This window comes from Elephantulus edwardii, unplaced genomic scaffold (assembly GCF_000299155.1).
Source record: "Elephantulus edwardii isolate Elephantulus edwardi_28Jun2011 unplaced genomic scaffold, EleEdw1.0 scaffold00005, whole genome shotgun sequence".
NCBI lineage: Eukaryota > Metazoa > Chordata > Mammalia > Macroscelidea > Macroscelididae > Elephantulus > Elephantulus edwardii.
This window is the reverse complement of record NW_006399755.1, coordinates 12,320,463-12,337,099: the sequence shown is the minus strand read 5'-3', so window position 1 is coordinate 12,337,099 and position 16,637 is coordinate 12,320,463. Positions and strand designations below refer to the sequence as shown.

General features: G+C 41.4%; 1 pseudogene; it reads left to right on the top strand.

Annotated features, from left to right (window-relative positions):
- Nucleotides 1-498: 498 nt before the first annotated feature.
- LOC102845610 lies at nucleotides 499-1,045 on the top strand (annotated as a pseudogene).
- Nucleotides 1,046-16,637: the final 15,592 nt, after the last annotated feature.

Below are 16,637 nucleotides of genomic sequence, written 5' to 3'. Positions count from 1 at the left end.
CATGTACTAACTCTGCCACCTCAGGTGTCAACTAAAACAAAACATATTTTATTGTTGCATAATAAATAACTCCACTTTTAATGGCTTAGGAACAATAACTATTTCATTTGCTTCCTACACCAATTATCAGGAATCCTGGCAGGGCTGTTTGGATGGCTCTCCTTGGCTATATGTAGTATCTGTTTCCCTTTCTCTACAAATTAATAGTCTAGGCTTCTTTACATGACTAATGAGTTTTTCTCTGAGTGATAGCAAGTTACAGGTCTTCTTCTCTCACCTGAAATTGACTATCAATTCAATAGAGTTAGGAGTAGGGCCCTCAGTTCTATGGTGGTAGGGGTGATTTGGGTGCTAGAGGAATCATGTTGTCCCTCAGTATGTCCAGGTAGCCATTGCTGCATTATTCTGCCCTTGCCGTGTTTCTCATCTGGTCTGAGTACGACAGCTTGGTTCTATAGCCATTGGGATCCAGATGTCCATGCATAAAATAGAATTACCTCTCCAGCCATGGGGCCCAGTAGCATTGAGAAAATTGTAGAGATTGATCTCATATAGCTTGTGTAATGAGTGGACTGATTGCTGATGCTAAGACTTTAATTGATAAAGCCAGAGTGAAAATACAGAATCACCTACAATAAAACTACAACAATGGAGAGTGTGACCCAGGCAGTGTCCAATCTGCCTTCACAGTTTGGAGAAGATGATGCAGATCCAGGGGCTATCTTGTCCCCTTGGATTAGCACTACCTTTTGGAGAAGTTGATGAGAAAGGACCCTAGTTGTTTCATATGGATCTATCTGGACCCTTTGTACAATGTGATGCTCAAGCAATTGGCTCTGCATCAGAGGGCTCACAGAGCACCTTACAAGAAGTTTACCACAAGTCTACAACATTGAAAGAAGCCATTAAATCTTCACTCATCATTCCCAAACAAGTAAAGGAGGGAAAGCTGAACACAACTAGCACAGAGCTAGCTACAGTTCAGCCTGGCCAGAATTTTCACATATTCACAAAGGAAGAACTCAAAGTTATCAAGGACATTTAAGGAAGTGTAATTCTTCTTCAAAACGTATCAAGACAATTTCATTTCTCCTTGTTACCCTCACAATTTATTTCTAAGATCTGTTCTTTGGAGAATCTCCAATATATGTGCACTTTTTAAAATGAAGATTCTACATAAAGGCAGATCAGAAATAAAGATAATTTGAAAGTAACTAAATAAAAAAAAACACAATTTGAAATAGAACATCTTCTTGTTGAGAGGAACAGGCAGATCACATTGCAAAAGGATGTGAACACAGGAGATCTACTCCAATGAGGTCTATTTTTAAACAACTTACTACAGATACAATGAGCCTTGGTGACACCATGGTTAAGCACTCAGTTTCTGTGGCATCAGAAACCATGATAATTGGCTTTCCTAGCACCTGCTGGGGGAATGATCTCCAGCTACCTTAACTGTGGACACATGGTCTCACAAATAATCAACAACTGTGGGACCAATACAAGATAGTGTTCTCCATGCTATGGGGTATGTAAAAACACCAACACAGGAGTAGCAGTGTAATTGTGATAACTCAGCCTAAGGCTGCTGGAGCTTGAGAAGATATCTGGACTGAGAAACTGTATACAGTGCACTAAGCATAGTTGTATCCAGCCTGGCCCGTTGCTCACCAGTTTCTGCAAAAGCCTGACTGCATACCTACAGTCGGTCACATGAGTCATTTCCCTGACAGGTCTGAGTCTCTAGAGGACCTTCTATCAAATCACCAGACAATATTGCCATAGAGGAATTGGGAAATTGAGCTATGGATGAAGCTGTTAATGTTGGAAATTAAAAATAATAAGCCCAGCCTATATTCAAGAGAGTTTTGAAATACATCATCTAGTTGGAAGGAACAGGCAAAACCACATTGCAAAAGGATGTGAACACAGTAGACGGACTCAGTGAGGTCTATTTTTTAACAACGTACCAGAGATTCAATGAGCCTTGGGGGCACCATGGTTAAGCACTCAGCTTCTTACCAAAAGGTTGGCAATTCTAACTGACTGATCAGCTCCACAGGTGAAAGACCTAGTGACCTACTTCTGGACAGAGTAAAGCCAATGCTAGATGAAGTAAGTTAGTCACAAAGGAAAAAAGCTAAAGAACAATTTATACACAGATATAATTATTTTTTAAGATTATCAAAGATGAAAATGGAAGGAGTGCAAAAAATCAGTAAATAAAAAAGAAAAAATATGTGAGAGAAAACCCTGTGGAGCAATAGAAACAACCAAAAACTTAACTGCCCATCAACAAATGAATGGATAAACAAACCATGGTGTATACACACAACAGAATGTTATGCAGCCACAAAGTATAATAATTTTTTTAACATATGCTATGTTGTTGTTATGTGCTGTCAAGTTGCTTGCAACTCATAGCGACCCTATGTACAACAGCCCTAAACTCTGCTCTGTCCTGTGCCAATCACACTGTCTCTGACACTCCCATCCCCATTAACCCAGTCACTGAATTAATCCACCTCATAGAGGGCCTTCCCCTCCTGCACTGTCCTTCCACCCTCCCAAGCATGATGTCCTCTCCAAGGACCGGTCCCTCCCTACAACATGTCCAAAGTATGTTAGACAGAGCCTCAGAATCCTTGCCCCCAAGGAGCAGCTCTGTTTAACCCTCTCCAAGACAAATCTGTTTGTTTTCCTAGCAGTCCATGGTACCCTCAATTCTCTTCTCCAGCACCACAGTTCCATGTTATAGCATATGTTGTACATAACAACATATGCTATAACATGGATAAATCTAGAAGATGTTATGCTAAGTGCATAAGTTAAGAGCTAATACTGAATGAGCTCAATTCTATAAAAAGACAAGAATGTACATACAAAAAGCAACATACTCTGGTGGTTGCCAAGGATGAAAGGGAGAAGGAGAAGAAATTACTTTTTCAGAGAACTTGTTAGTTTTGGTGATGGATAAGTAAGAGTGAATTCAGCACAACTTGGCTAAAGATACCACTAAGAATTACACAAAAATAAGGGACAATTTTCCTAAAAGCGACAATATATACAACTATTCATCATCTTTAATAATAATAAAAAATATGTGTATAGGCTAGCTCTGGTGACCTAGTGCCAAGAAGCTGCACTGCAATCCCAGAGGCGAGCGGTTCGAATCCACCAGATGCTCTGCTGGAGAAGAAGGGACAATCTCCTCCTGTACTAGTCAGATCTGATTTGACAGCACACACACACACAAAAAAATAATAAAAAAAACATTAAAAAAATAATATGTGTATGGAAGCATAAGTAGGTGACTATTCTTATTATGTGTTGTCAAGTCACTAAAGACTCATTACAACCCTATGTAAAATAGCTCTGATTCCTGCACTACCCTGAGCTAACCTCATTGTCTCTAACACACCTACCCACTAATGGGAGTCACTGAGTCAATCCATATATCATCAAGGGTCCTCCACCCTTCCAAGCATGAAGTCCATCTCCAAGGACTAGTCATTCCTTGCAACATGCCGAAAGTATATTAGATGAAACTTCAGAATCCTTGTCTCCAAGGAGCAGCCTGGTTTCACCCTCTCCAGGATGAGCCTGTTTGTTCTCCTAGCAGTCCACAGTATAATCAATATTGTTCTCCAGCACCACAACTCAAAGACATCAATTCTCCTTCTATCACCCTTAGTCATTGTCCAGCTCTCTGATGTATAACAATTAATTTTGAAGACTTGGTATATATGAACAAGGAACTCTAGTGGCCTACTGGCAAGAAGCTGTGCCGAAATCCTAAACACAGTTTGAGTCTACCAGCTGCTCCACAGGAGGAAGATGGTCAATCTCTTGTGTGATTAACTGCCTCTGAAAACCCACCAGAGGTTCAGCTATAGGGTACGCAATAACAATGATCACATATAAATACAGATGGGCTTATATAAGTGTTTCTGTAGGCAAACATGTTTGTGTGTGCTGTATAGGCAGACGCACTCCTCACCAATCAACATGGTTAGGCTTCAAAGTCCAGGTCATTATGTTAAAATAGACATCCTGAGAAAGTTGGGGACTATGCTTCATCCACAATAATGATATACAGCCCCCATATGGGTCATTTATCATATTTATCACATATCAGGCATCCTGATATATCTTGCAATGCAGAGTCTGTGAGATTGGGATTGGAGGTTATGACTAGGGTTGCCTGCCTCCTGTCATCTACCTAGGTGGGAACCCTACTTTTACTCCATTTACCCTGGTCTCTGTAAGCTGACACTAGAATGTGAGAACCATGAATGTAAGAAAATTTAATATTGTTAATAAAGAAATGGAACACGTAAATATTCTCATATTAGTTGTTGACAAAATGAGATGGACTGGCATGGGACATTTTGAGTCAGAAGATCATATGATCTACTATGCTGGAGATGAAAAGATGAAAAAGGAATGAGATTGCTTTCGTAGTTAAAAAAAGTCATTTCTAGTCTAGATCTGTCTTGAAATACAATGTTGTGAGTGACAGGATAATATCCATATGCATACAAGGAAGTCCAGTGAATACTACTATCATTCAAATATATGCACCAGCAACCAGAGCCAAAGAGGAGGAAACAGAAGATTTCTACCAACTTTTGCAGTAAAAGATCGATGGAACATTCAGTCAAGATGCATTAGTAATAATAATGGGTGATGGAAAGCAAAAGTTGGGAACACAGAAGAAGAATTAGTAGTTAGAAAACATGGACTTGGTGACAGAAATTAAGCTGAAGATAAAATGATGGAATTTTGCACAAATCAATGATTTAGTCATTGCAAATGCATTTTATAAGAAAAGTGAAGGCAGGCTATACACATGAATTTCACCTGCTGGTATGCATAAGGATCAGATCAATTTTATCTGTGAGAAGAATCGCTGGAGAAGCTCAATATCAGCTATGAAAAGTAGGCCAGGTGCTGATTGTGGAACAGACCACCAACTACTCATATGCAACTTCAAGCTGAAGCGAAGGAAAATTAAATCAAATCCACAGGAACCAAAATTTGACCTTGAATCTATCCCACCTGAATTTCAAAACCATCTCACGAACAGGTTTGAGGCCTTGAACACTAATGAATTAAGACCAGATGAGCTGTGAGAGGATATCAAGAATATCATCCAGGAAGAATGCAAAAGGTCATTACAAAGACAGAGGAGGAAGACCAAGGTGAATGTCAGAAGAGACTCTGAATATTTCACTAGAGCACCAGCAAGCCAAAGCAAAGGGAAGAAATTAAGATATTAAGGAGCTGAAGATTTCAAAGGGCAGTGCAGGAAGATGAAGTATTTAAATGAAATGTGCAAAGAGCTGGAGTCAGAAAATCAAAGGGGCAAAACTCGCTCAGAATTCCTTAAGCTCAAGGAACTGAAGAACAAATTAATGCCTTGAGTTTCAATACTTAAGGATGCTGTGGGCAGAATATTAAATGTCCCAGGAAGCATTAAAAAAAGATAAAAGTATATAGTTATTGTACCAAAAGGAATTGGCGGACGCAGAAGAATTTCGTGAAATAACATGAGTAAAAGCCTGTGGTAATGAAGTTCAAGCTGCTCTGAAGGAATTGGCAAAAAACAAGGACCCAGGAATTGAGGACATATTAATTGACATATTTCAGCAAACAGATACTGTCCAGGATGTGCTCACTAACTTGTGCCAAGAAATCTGGAAGACAACCACCTGGCCAACTGACTGAAAGAGATCCATTTTTTGTTCCATTCCAAAGAAAGGTGACCCAACAGAGTGCAAAAATTATCAAACAATATCATTAATATCATCTGCTAAAAGATTATCAAACAAAGACTGGAACAGCACATCAACAGAGAAATGCCTGAAGTGCAGGCTGGGTTTTGAAGAGGTCGTGATGGGAATCCCAGAACACTTGATTGTGCTTATGAGAAATCTATACTTGGACCAGGAGGTAGTCGTCAGAACAGAGCAGGGAAACACTGAGAAGCTCATAATTGGAAAGAGTGTACGCCAGGGATGTGTCCTACTTCCACACCTTTTCAATCTATATGCAGAGAAGATCATCTAGTAGGCTGGGCTGTATGAAGAGGAATGTGGCATCAGGATTGGAAGAAGCCTCATCTGTGTTATGCAGATGAAACAATTCTACTTGCTGAAACTGAGGAGGACCTGAAGGGCTTGCTGGAGAAGGCCAAGGACTGCAGCCTTCAATATCGATTGAAGCTCAACATCAAGAAAACAAAGATTCTCACCACTGGGCCAATTGGCAACATCATGATAGATGGTGAAGAGGTTGTTAACAACTTTAGTTTGCTTGGCTCTACAATCAACACTCTTGGTACCAGCAGCCAGGAAATGAAAAGACAAATTTCACTGGGGAAAGTCTGCTGTCAGAGACATCTCCAAATTACTGAAGAGCAACAATGTCAGTCTGGAGACTTAAGTGTGCCTGACCCAGACCATTGTTGTTGTTGTTATGTACCGTCATGTCGCTTGCGACTCATAGCGACCCTATGTACAACAGCCGTAAACTCTGCTCTGTCCTATGCCAATTGCACTGTCTCTGACACTCCCATCCCGATTATCCCAGTCACTGAATCAATCCACCTCATAGAGAGCCTTCCCCTCCTGTGACATCCCTCCACCCTCCCAAGCATGATGTCCTTCTCCAAGGATCGGTCTCTCCTCACAGCATGTCCAAAGTATGTTAGATGGAGCCTCAGAATCCTTGCCTCCAAGGAGCCACCCGGTTTAACCCTTTCCAGGACAAATCTGTTTGTTTTCCTAGCAGTCCATGGTATTCTCAATACTCTTCTCCAGCACCACACTAGGAAGAAGGATTGGCCATCCACTTCTGAAATAGCAGGCCTCTGAAAAAACCCTATGTGCAACAGAACATGTAGATAACTGAAAGGGCAACTGATGTTGAGCTTTCAAGTATGGAAATACAAAGGAGGAGGACCCAGACCAGAGTCTTTGCAATTACTTGCTATGTGTCAGAAAACTGGACAACAACTAGGGATGGTTGAAGGAGAATTGATGCCTTTGAGCTGTGGTAAATATGCCAGTATTCCAAAAGGAATAGTTAGTGTTAGAATTGGTTGGAGGATGAAGTCAGGTCTGTCTTCATAAGAATCAAACTTCAAAGTTGCCAGCTAGTGCTGACAGAGACCAGAATCTCGTATATGCACAGCTTATCCATAACCACCTTGCAGTTCACTATCCAGCATATATATTCAATACCTCCTCTAATCCATGTCACAAAAAACCCTTTCAAGAATATTCACTATCTGTGTAAAAAATTGTATGAGCTCCCAGCAGGAAGCAGGTAGTACACTACAATCTGTAATGAAGAATCAATGAAGGGGTTCTTCTTAAAGTGGGAGTAGAATGTGAGGAAGCCAACAAGAGATCGTGCAATGCAGTGCTGGACTCTGTGATCACCTGCAGCCAATCCTGACAGGAGTTTGTAAAAAGGATGTAGCCAGCCATGGCCTTCTGGCTGGAGAATGACTTCTGATACATTTCTTTCCCCACCCCAGTCTCTTAACAGTGCTGCCCATTAGCTGAAACCAACTAGAAGCCAGAAGACAGTGAAACTCATAAAGAAGTCTATTAAGGTTAACTAAATAGAATAGCGAGCAAGGAAGAAAAGGAAATTAACTAGAAGAAGAGATGGTAGATAATTTATCACACGGTCCTTTCCTAAAGAGCCCATCATTAGGGTTTCTTTCTTTCATGCCTAACTTTAGAATTCTATTCCGCCTGCTGCACATTTATAGAGGGAAGAAGGAGCAGAACACACTGAAATTTGTTACAAATCACCAAAAGATGTCCTCTGAGGCTCAATATTCTGACCTATGAATTGGAGAAAATAACTCCTCTCTCTCAAGTTTCTATGTTGGGTCCAACAAAGATGCATACATGCATGCAATCCTTGTATGTAAAGTGTAAATCAATATGCAAACATGCTCTCCTACATCTGATGAGGGTAGAAAGAGCATGGATATGTGGCCCCACTGCATAATGAGGGCACTTCCAGGCACCTCTAACCAGGCAGTTCCATTTCCATCACAACACATCACTGCGTTGTGTCATTTCTCGGCTAAAAATCCAAGCAAGTTCCAAGATTCCTGCAAAGCCGCCCCTGTTCTGACGTGTGAAACCAGCAAGCAGTCCAGGCCCAGACTTCTTAGCATCAGTGATGACTGCCTCTGCTGGCAGTCAGAAGGTGCTTCCAACGTCAGCACAGCTAAGGAGCTTGATGCATGCACGTCAGCTAAGTTTTGGTTTCAGGAACACTCTTTTCTCCCTCAAAGCCCCGTGGGAGCATTTAAATCTGAAAGGTTTGCTTAGGGACATATGAAATAAGCTGAGGAAGCCAAAGTGCACATTCCCTGGGGAACAGCCTTGCAGAGGCCACTGGCCAGAAAACGATGCAAGAATCCATGGGGCCAAAGGCTGTCCCTCAACATCCTCGTGGGACCCAAGCTGAGCTTTTAGCAAGAATGGCTCCAGCATTCATGAGGTCAAAAAAGGCTCTTAAATGATTTTTATTTTCTTTTCCAAAGAAATTAGAAGAGAATAGAGGGACTATTCTATTCAATCTTTTCAAAATAGGGTGAAACAGCCTGAGAGGTCACGGCGATGGCACCGAAACAACACTATGCGTGTATCCACCTGACAGCTGGGTAAAATTTCCATCTTTTTTAGGAATGAAGAGCATGTTTCCACTTTTGTGCCTACCTACTGGTTCTTTACTGTCTGAAAACAATGTTCAAATCTCCTAATTTAGCATCTGAGGCCCTCTCCAAATGGTCTCAACCTGCTTTTACACATTTATTTCCCAATACCAAAGTAACAAAAAACAGTGTAACACAACAGTTGCATAGAGTTCGTCCCAGTCTATGGTGATCCCATCTGTGTCTCAGTAGAATTGTTCTCCATAGGCTTTTCAGTCACTGACTTTTCAGAAGCAGACCACCAAATCTTTCTTCCAAGGTGGTTCTGGGTGTCCTTGAACCATGAGTCTGCAGATTAGCATTCAAGTATGTTATCCATTTGCTCCTCACTATGCCATACAATCAACACTCCTGGTACCAGTAGCCAGAAAATCAAAAGACAAATTGCATTGGGAAAGTCTGCTGTCAGGGACATTTCCAGAGTAGTGAGGAGCAACATTGTCTGTCTAGAGACTAAGGTGCACCTGATCCAAGTATAGTTTTCACAGTTACTTGCTAGGCATCAGAGAGCTGGGCAGTGAATAAGGATGATAGAATAATTGATGTCTTTGAGTAGTGGTGATGGAAAAGAGTACTGAACATACTGTAGAATTCCAAGAGAGTAAACAGGTCTGTCCTGGAGGCCAAGTGAAACCAAGGTGAAACTAAGTTGCTCATTGGGAGGCAAGGATTTTGAAGCTCTGTCTCACATACTTGGCGTGCATGGCCAGGACGGACCTTGGAGAAGGAAAACATATTTGGAAAGGTGGAAGGACAGCTCACTAAAGGAAAACCCCAGATAAGATAGGCTGACACAGTAACTGGGTAACAGTGAGATGGGCTCAGGATAGGACAGGGTTCAGAGCTATTGTACATAAGTTGCTATGAGCCGTTATCAACTCTATGGCACATAAAAGCAACAACACTGCATGTAAGACTTTGTCTCACATACTATGAACAAACTCTAAGGAGGAACCAGTCCTCAGAGAAGAACATCATGCTTGGAAAAGTCCTCAATGAGACAGATTGAAACAGTGGCTGACACAATGGGCTCAAGCTATCATTGTGAAGATGGCACAGAACCAGGCAGTGTGTCATCCTGTTGTAGATAGTGTCTCTATGAGTCAGAACCTACTTGAGGGCACCTAACAACACTACATGAGGGAAGCCCTGATGGTTAAAGCACTGGCTTAAAACCACCAGTGACCCATAGAATCCAGCTATCAGCCACATAAAAACTAAAACCAAAAACCAACCACTGAGTTGATTCCAACTCGATTCCTGTTGTACCCCAACAGGAAACCTTATGTATGTAAAAGTCCTACAACAACAAAAAATGTTGTCTGTATGAATGTAATTCCAGAGTCAGATGGCAGTCAGATATATAAAACAGGGAGCTTGACATACTACATTGCTAACCTGGGTACCATCTCTTCCTAAGCTATGTGAGTTTGAGCAGATTGCTTCATTTCCCTGGCTCAGGCTTCACATTCCAAAAAATAATATTGTTTGGCTCAAATTAAACGTGGTTATGCACATAAAGCCCTTAAAACATTGCTTGACCCAGAGTAAGCTCTCAGTGAGTAACAGCTACTACCAGACTAATCTCCTGGCTGTGATCTGTACGTCATACCAGAATCTTGCCTGTCCAATTCTTCCCTGATCCAAGCAAGCACATCCAGAATTCGACATTTCCTGTTGCTCCAACTACCCATGCCCTTCATGTCCTCATGATCCTGTGAAGGTCGCTGGCAAGAGGGAAAATACTTCTGATTCAAATTCCAATCCCTACACTTGCCCTCCTATTTGATCTTCCATCAACCCCTCAACCTCCCTGGGTTTCAGTTTCATCTTCTCTAAAACAGAATACCCAGTTTTCCATTTGTCATGGAAAATGTAAGGAAATTATATATGTGAGAGAACTTAGTAAACTCTAAAATGTGACATAATATTAAAAAAAAAGGCACAATTATGTTTTAGCACCACAGAACACTAAACCATAAAAGTCTGATTTTTATAACCTGGTTCTGCATTTGCGGTCTCTAACGTTTCCACTGGAAAATCCAGGTACTGATTCAAATATCCAGAAAGGTCTATGTCACTGATAAGCACAATGTCTATAGACTCACAACTTTACCCTAAGGCCTCTCTTTGAAAAAAATGACAAAATCATTCCTGTTATTGTTCAAACAATGAGAGTTTGACTCAATTTCAAGACCCTTGACAATTTAAAAAACCCTCGTATATTTCAGAGGCCATACCTTTCAATCTTTATGCAGAACAGATCATTCAGGAGGCTGGACTTTATGAGGAGGAATGTGGCACTACAATTGGAGGAAGACTCATCAACAACCTGCATTATGCAAATGACACAACCTTGTTGAACAGAAGAGGACAGAGAGGTTTGCTGCAGAGGGTCAAGGACTGTAATTTTCAATATGGGTTGAAGCTCAACATCAAGAAAACAAAGATTCTCACCACTGGGCTAATTGGCAGCATCATGATAGACCGAGAAGAGACCAAGACTGATAACAGCTTCAGCTTGCTTGGTTCCACAATCAACACTTGTAGTACCAGCAGCCAGGAAATCAAAAGATAAATTGAATTGGCAAAGTCTGTTGTAAGGGATTTCTCTAGAGAGCAACAATGTCAGTCTGGAGACTAAAATGCACCTGATCCAGGCCATGGTCATCACAATTACTTGCTATGCATCTGAGAGGTGGACAATAACTAAGGATGATAGAAGAAGGATCAATGCCTTTCAGTTGTGGTGCTGGAGAAGAGTGTTGAACATACTATTAAGTGCCAGGAGAATGAACAGGTCTTTCCTGGAGAGAGTGAAACCAGGAAACTCCCTGTAGGCAACGATTTTGAAGCTTCATCCATATACTCTGGGCACACGGTCAGGAGGGACCAGTTGTTGGGGAAAGACATCATGCTTGGAAGGGTGGAGGGATAGTGCAGAAGAGGAAGACCCAGGATGAAATACAATGACTCAGTGACTAGAGAAACAGGATTAGTTCTGTCAGAGACGATGAAATTGGCTCAGGATAGGGCAGGTTTCAGAGCTATTGCACATAGAGTTGCTATGAGTCGCAGGCAACTCGATGGCACATAGCAACAACACAACAATGAGGCTATAGGGAGCACTGGTGACCTGGTGGCAAGAAGCTGTGCTGCAATCCCAACAGGATGTGGTTCAGATCCACCAGCTGCTCTGTGGGATAAGAATGGGCAATTTTTCTCCTGAGTGATTAACTGCCTCTGAAAACCCTCCAGAGGGCCAGCTATGGGTCTGTTCAGAGTCAACGGTACACAACAACAATGAAGCTACAAGGAAAGATGGGTGGCTGTAATTTTTTTTTTAAAAAAAAAAAGGTAGTCTGCTTCCATAAAGATTACAGCTATGCACACCCTATTGGGCAGTTCTTTATCTTACAGGTTTATGGTGAATAGAGTTATCCCCTAAGAAGCTACCTACAAAGCTACCTACTCTCAGCAGAGGCTTGTGTTGCTATGATGTTGACCTCAGTAGAGCTTTGGTGGTGGTTGTGGTTGTTGTTTTTATTGTTGGTGATGATGATTGCTGTCAAGTCGCGACTCTATGAACAAAAGATCTAATACCTAATGCCTTTCCATAGCTATCATCATTTCTCCAAGTTCATAGAGTTTCCAGAGGCATGTGGTTTAGGAAGCAAATGCCAGTCCTGCTTCTAAATCTGTCCTACCAAACCCACCAAACACTGTCCACATTGGTAAGCCATTATGGTATTTGATGCCCCAATGGCACATGGTTCAGTATCACAGCAAACCCAGATTACCTCAATACAGTAAATTGACTAAGAGTGATGTACAAAGTAGAAGTATGTTCCTCAAATATAACAACATAAGTCTCATTTAGCAGTGGTTAAGTGTCATCAGGTCTCAGGTTGAATATGACTCATAGCAACCCTATGAACAAAATACCTGAATTCTCTTCTATAATTAACATCATTTCTGTATGTTTATAGAGATAATAGAGTCTCCAGAGGCAACTAGTTTAGGAAATGGATGCCACTCTTGCTTCGAAACCTGAGTCAATCTGGAAGCTCCTCCAAACACTGTCCATGATGGGTAATCATTATGGCATTTGACACGACTATGGCACAGTGTTCAGCATCACAGCAACTCCAAATTATTCAGTATAGCAAATAGACATATGATTGCAGATCCTAAGGATTTTTAAAGACATTCACTTCAGCAGGCCTCCACCCTAGGGTCTTTGTTGGCCAAAAGGGGCTAAGGTCTAGCTGAGGCCCGCTTGTGAAGGGAAAAAACCAATATCACAAAACACAACCCAAAACTTTCCTTAAGTGACCCCCACTGAGACAAGACAGACCAACTTCTAGAGTGGAGGGGGGAAAAGTACAGGTGATCTATTTCCAGACTTTACCTATGAGAACACTGTAGATCAATTAGTCTGATCTGCAACTGGTCATGGACCTGGACCAGGCAGCATTTCATTCCATTTACACACAGGGTGACTGAGAGGTGGGGCCCATTCCGTGACATCCATCTAACAACAAAGTGATAACTGCGGTTCACCTGAAGAGCCAGGCAAAACTCTTTGTTTCAACACCAGTCACTGCTCTCCAGCCAAACTCAAAAGGCCCAGAACTTACAATTACTTAGAACGCTGTGATCAACCTAGCACCTAGCCCCATCCATGAAGGAGCCAAAGGATCGTTTGGGATGCCTGTACACATGGAAAGTACACTCTCAGAAGGCAGCATTTAAACCGATAAGGTAAAAGCATTGCTTCTTTTGTTTGCTTTCTTGCAACATGAAAATCCAGACATTCTTTTCAGTCTCCTGGTAACAGCCTTGAATCATTGAAAGCCCAACTTACTAAATCAAAGAGCCTGCCAAAGTCGCTATATATAGACTGTGCCCAGCCATTTCTCTCATTTTAACCTTCTTGGCAGACATTTTTTAGGCATGTTCCAGTTGTGGAATTTCATAGAGCTTCAACTGCGAGGTTTCCTTGAGGTTGTTATGGTTGTGGTGCCTTGGAGTTGACTAGACTCATAACAACCCTCCAAACACCAGAGCTAAAGCTTCTCCTATCCTGCACCATCCTAACTGGAAGATTAATCTACAGACAGAATGATTAGCCAACTTACTCAATAGTCAACTAACACATAGCGATTCAATTTTACAGATGGCTTCAGTTACTTCCATTTAAATGGTGGAAATCCCACTAGTGTACAAAAAAAATAAACTGAACCATTTAATCTTGTGCTTTTAGAAGCTGATTTGTAAGTCAGAAGCACCATTAGCCCTAATTCTGTTCCTACTTCATTGTATAACCCTGAATAAGTTAATGTCCCTCTTTGAGGTTCAAGTTCTTTGTTGACTAAGTGGGAAAGTGGGCTAGCTAGAAAAAGCAAGCACTAGCAGGAATGGCATCCACTTCCTAAATGACATGCCTCTGGAAATTTGATGAACTTTGAGAAATGATACCTACAGAATGGCTTCAGAGGCTTCAGGTCTTTTGTTCATAAGGATATCAACAACAATAGCTGTAAACACTGCTGTGGTAGACTCACCCACCCAAAGCCCAAGGCAAGAATTGCTAATGTATCACATTACCCTTGCCCAGTCCCAGTTCCCATTTAGTCTATTCTGACTTACTATGACCCCATGTGTGTCACACAGTAGAACTGTGCTCCCAGAACTGATTTTTCAGAAACCAATTAAAGTGCCTTTGGGTAGAATTGAACTTTTAACCTTCTGATTAGCAACAAAGCACTATGACCATTTGCACCACCCATTAAACAGCACACAATAGAGTGCTTCAGGCAATTGCTGCCCTTGGGTCAGAGTTGACATACAAAGCAAACAAAGGGGGGGAAAAAACAAACACAAACTTACTTACTTGCCACCCCTGAGCTAGATTGGACATTCTACAGTCTACTCCCTAATGAGGAGAATAAAGCTCCAAAACAAAATCAAAACTCCTGGAATCTAGTCACAGTCCTGGGGAAGTCTTTCAGAGCCATTCGAGAAAGTAACTCAAAATCTGGATCTCTGTTTCTGTGCTGTAAATTGAGGATAATTTTTTTTTAAATTTTATTGTGGTAAAAGATATATAACATAAAATTTGCTCTTCTAGGTATTTTTATGAGAACAATTCCACGACATTAATGACACTCACCATGCTATACAACCACCACCACTATCTCGTTCCAAATCTCTTTCATCACCCCAGACAGAAACTCAACACTCCTGAAGCAATAACTGCCCACTCCCCACTGTCCCCAGCCCCTGGTGAGGGTAATAATTTTAGTCTTCATTATTTTCAAGATCTTTGTGAAGATGAAAATGAAAAACATATGTGAAAGAGCTTTATAAGCTAAAAAGCCTGCTAATAGTTGTAATGCACTTACGTTTATTAAGCACCATGCTAGGTGCCTTAAATTTATATCTTGTCTCATCTAATTCTCACAGCAATACTATAAATTCAGATTTCTGGCACTTGCCACTAAAGAAGATCTGATTAATACAGACTGTGAATTCCTCCAGAACAGGTTGTTTAATTCATGTCTTCATCCCAGTGCTCTGCTTGGTGCCTAGGGTGTTTGATAAATTTATTGATTTAATATGAGCCTTTGGACGAAACTGCACGGTTCCTGAAAGAGAGGTTAGAGATATATTTTCGAAGCTGAAATATGACTGTTAGGACACTGTAGAATGACCTAGCAGTAGTTTTAAACCATAGGATGTTGATGATATGAGTGGGCTTTCGCTGCATGGTCCCAAAGTAATGGTCACAGCACTAGACATTTCATCATTGCATATCTACACTAAGGAAGCTGAGGGGGTGGTCAAGGGAATGAGAAAGAGATTCTCATGAGTATTTCTCATTTTAAAAGGAGAGATTTTGCCCAGTTGACTTCCCCTTAATGGGTCACACTGTTATCCCTATACACAAGGAAGGTTGGATGAATGAGGACATGGAAACAAGGTGAGAAAGAAAAGAAACAGGTAGCTAACCAGGAATAACTACCCTGAGGAGTGCTAAAGGTGCTCTTCATGCTTTAGTTTTGGGGGGAATCTTTTAGGTCTGGTTTGGGTTTTGGGGTTTTTTATGCTTTAGTTTTCTACCTCTATTATACAACTACAGCATTTTCAAACTAACTCTCTCTCTCTCTCTCTCTCTCTCTCTCTCTCTCCCCACCCCCCTCAATGCCTTGGACTTGGAACTGACTCATTGCTGACCCTCCAGCAGGTATCTGAGGCTGTAAAGTCACATGGGAGGAGATTGCCCATCTTTCACCTATGGAGCAGCAGAGGATTTGAAAAACCAGAGAAGTATTGCCCTGGGGTTTGCAGAGCTACTCCCTATGGACTATGCCCACAGGACTCTCTGACATAAAACTAATGCCTTAAAACAGCCTACAAGGTTATTATTTACAGTTTTGAAGGTTAGAAGTCAAAATATGTTTCACTGGGCTAAAATCCAAGTATTGGTGAAACTGTATTCTTTCCAGAATCTAGACAGGAAAAATGTATTCCCCTGCCCCACCCCTTGCCTTTTTCCAACATCTACCAAAAACCAGTTCCTGTTGAGTCGATTCTAACTCATGATGACCTGGTGTGTCATCATAAACTGTTCTCTGTAGGGTTTCCAAGGGTCGATGTTTTGGAAGTTAAGGTTTTAGGAACGCTTAACCCTCTGCACTACCATGATCACAGCAGGATCCACAGGCCATTGTTCCCATGAGCCTCTGGGTGAACTTGAGTCACGGACCCAACAATCTCAGAGCATGTTAACCATTTGCACCCCCTACGTATTTTCCATCTCCCACAAGTTGCCACTATTTTTTGATGAGAGTCTCTTGCCTCCATTTTCAAAACTAACAGAATA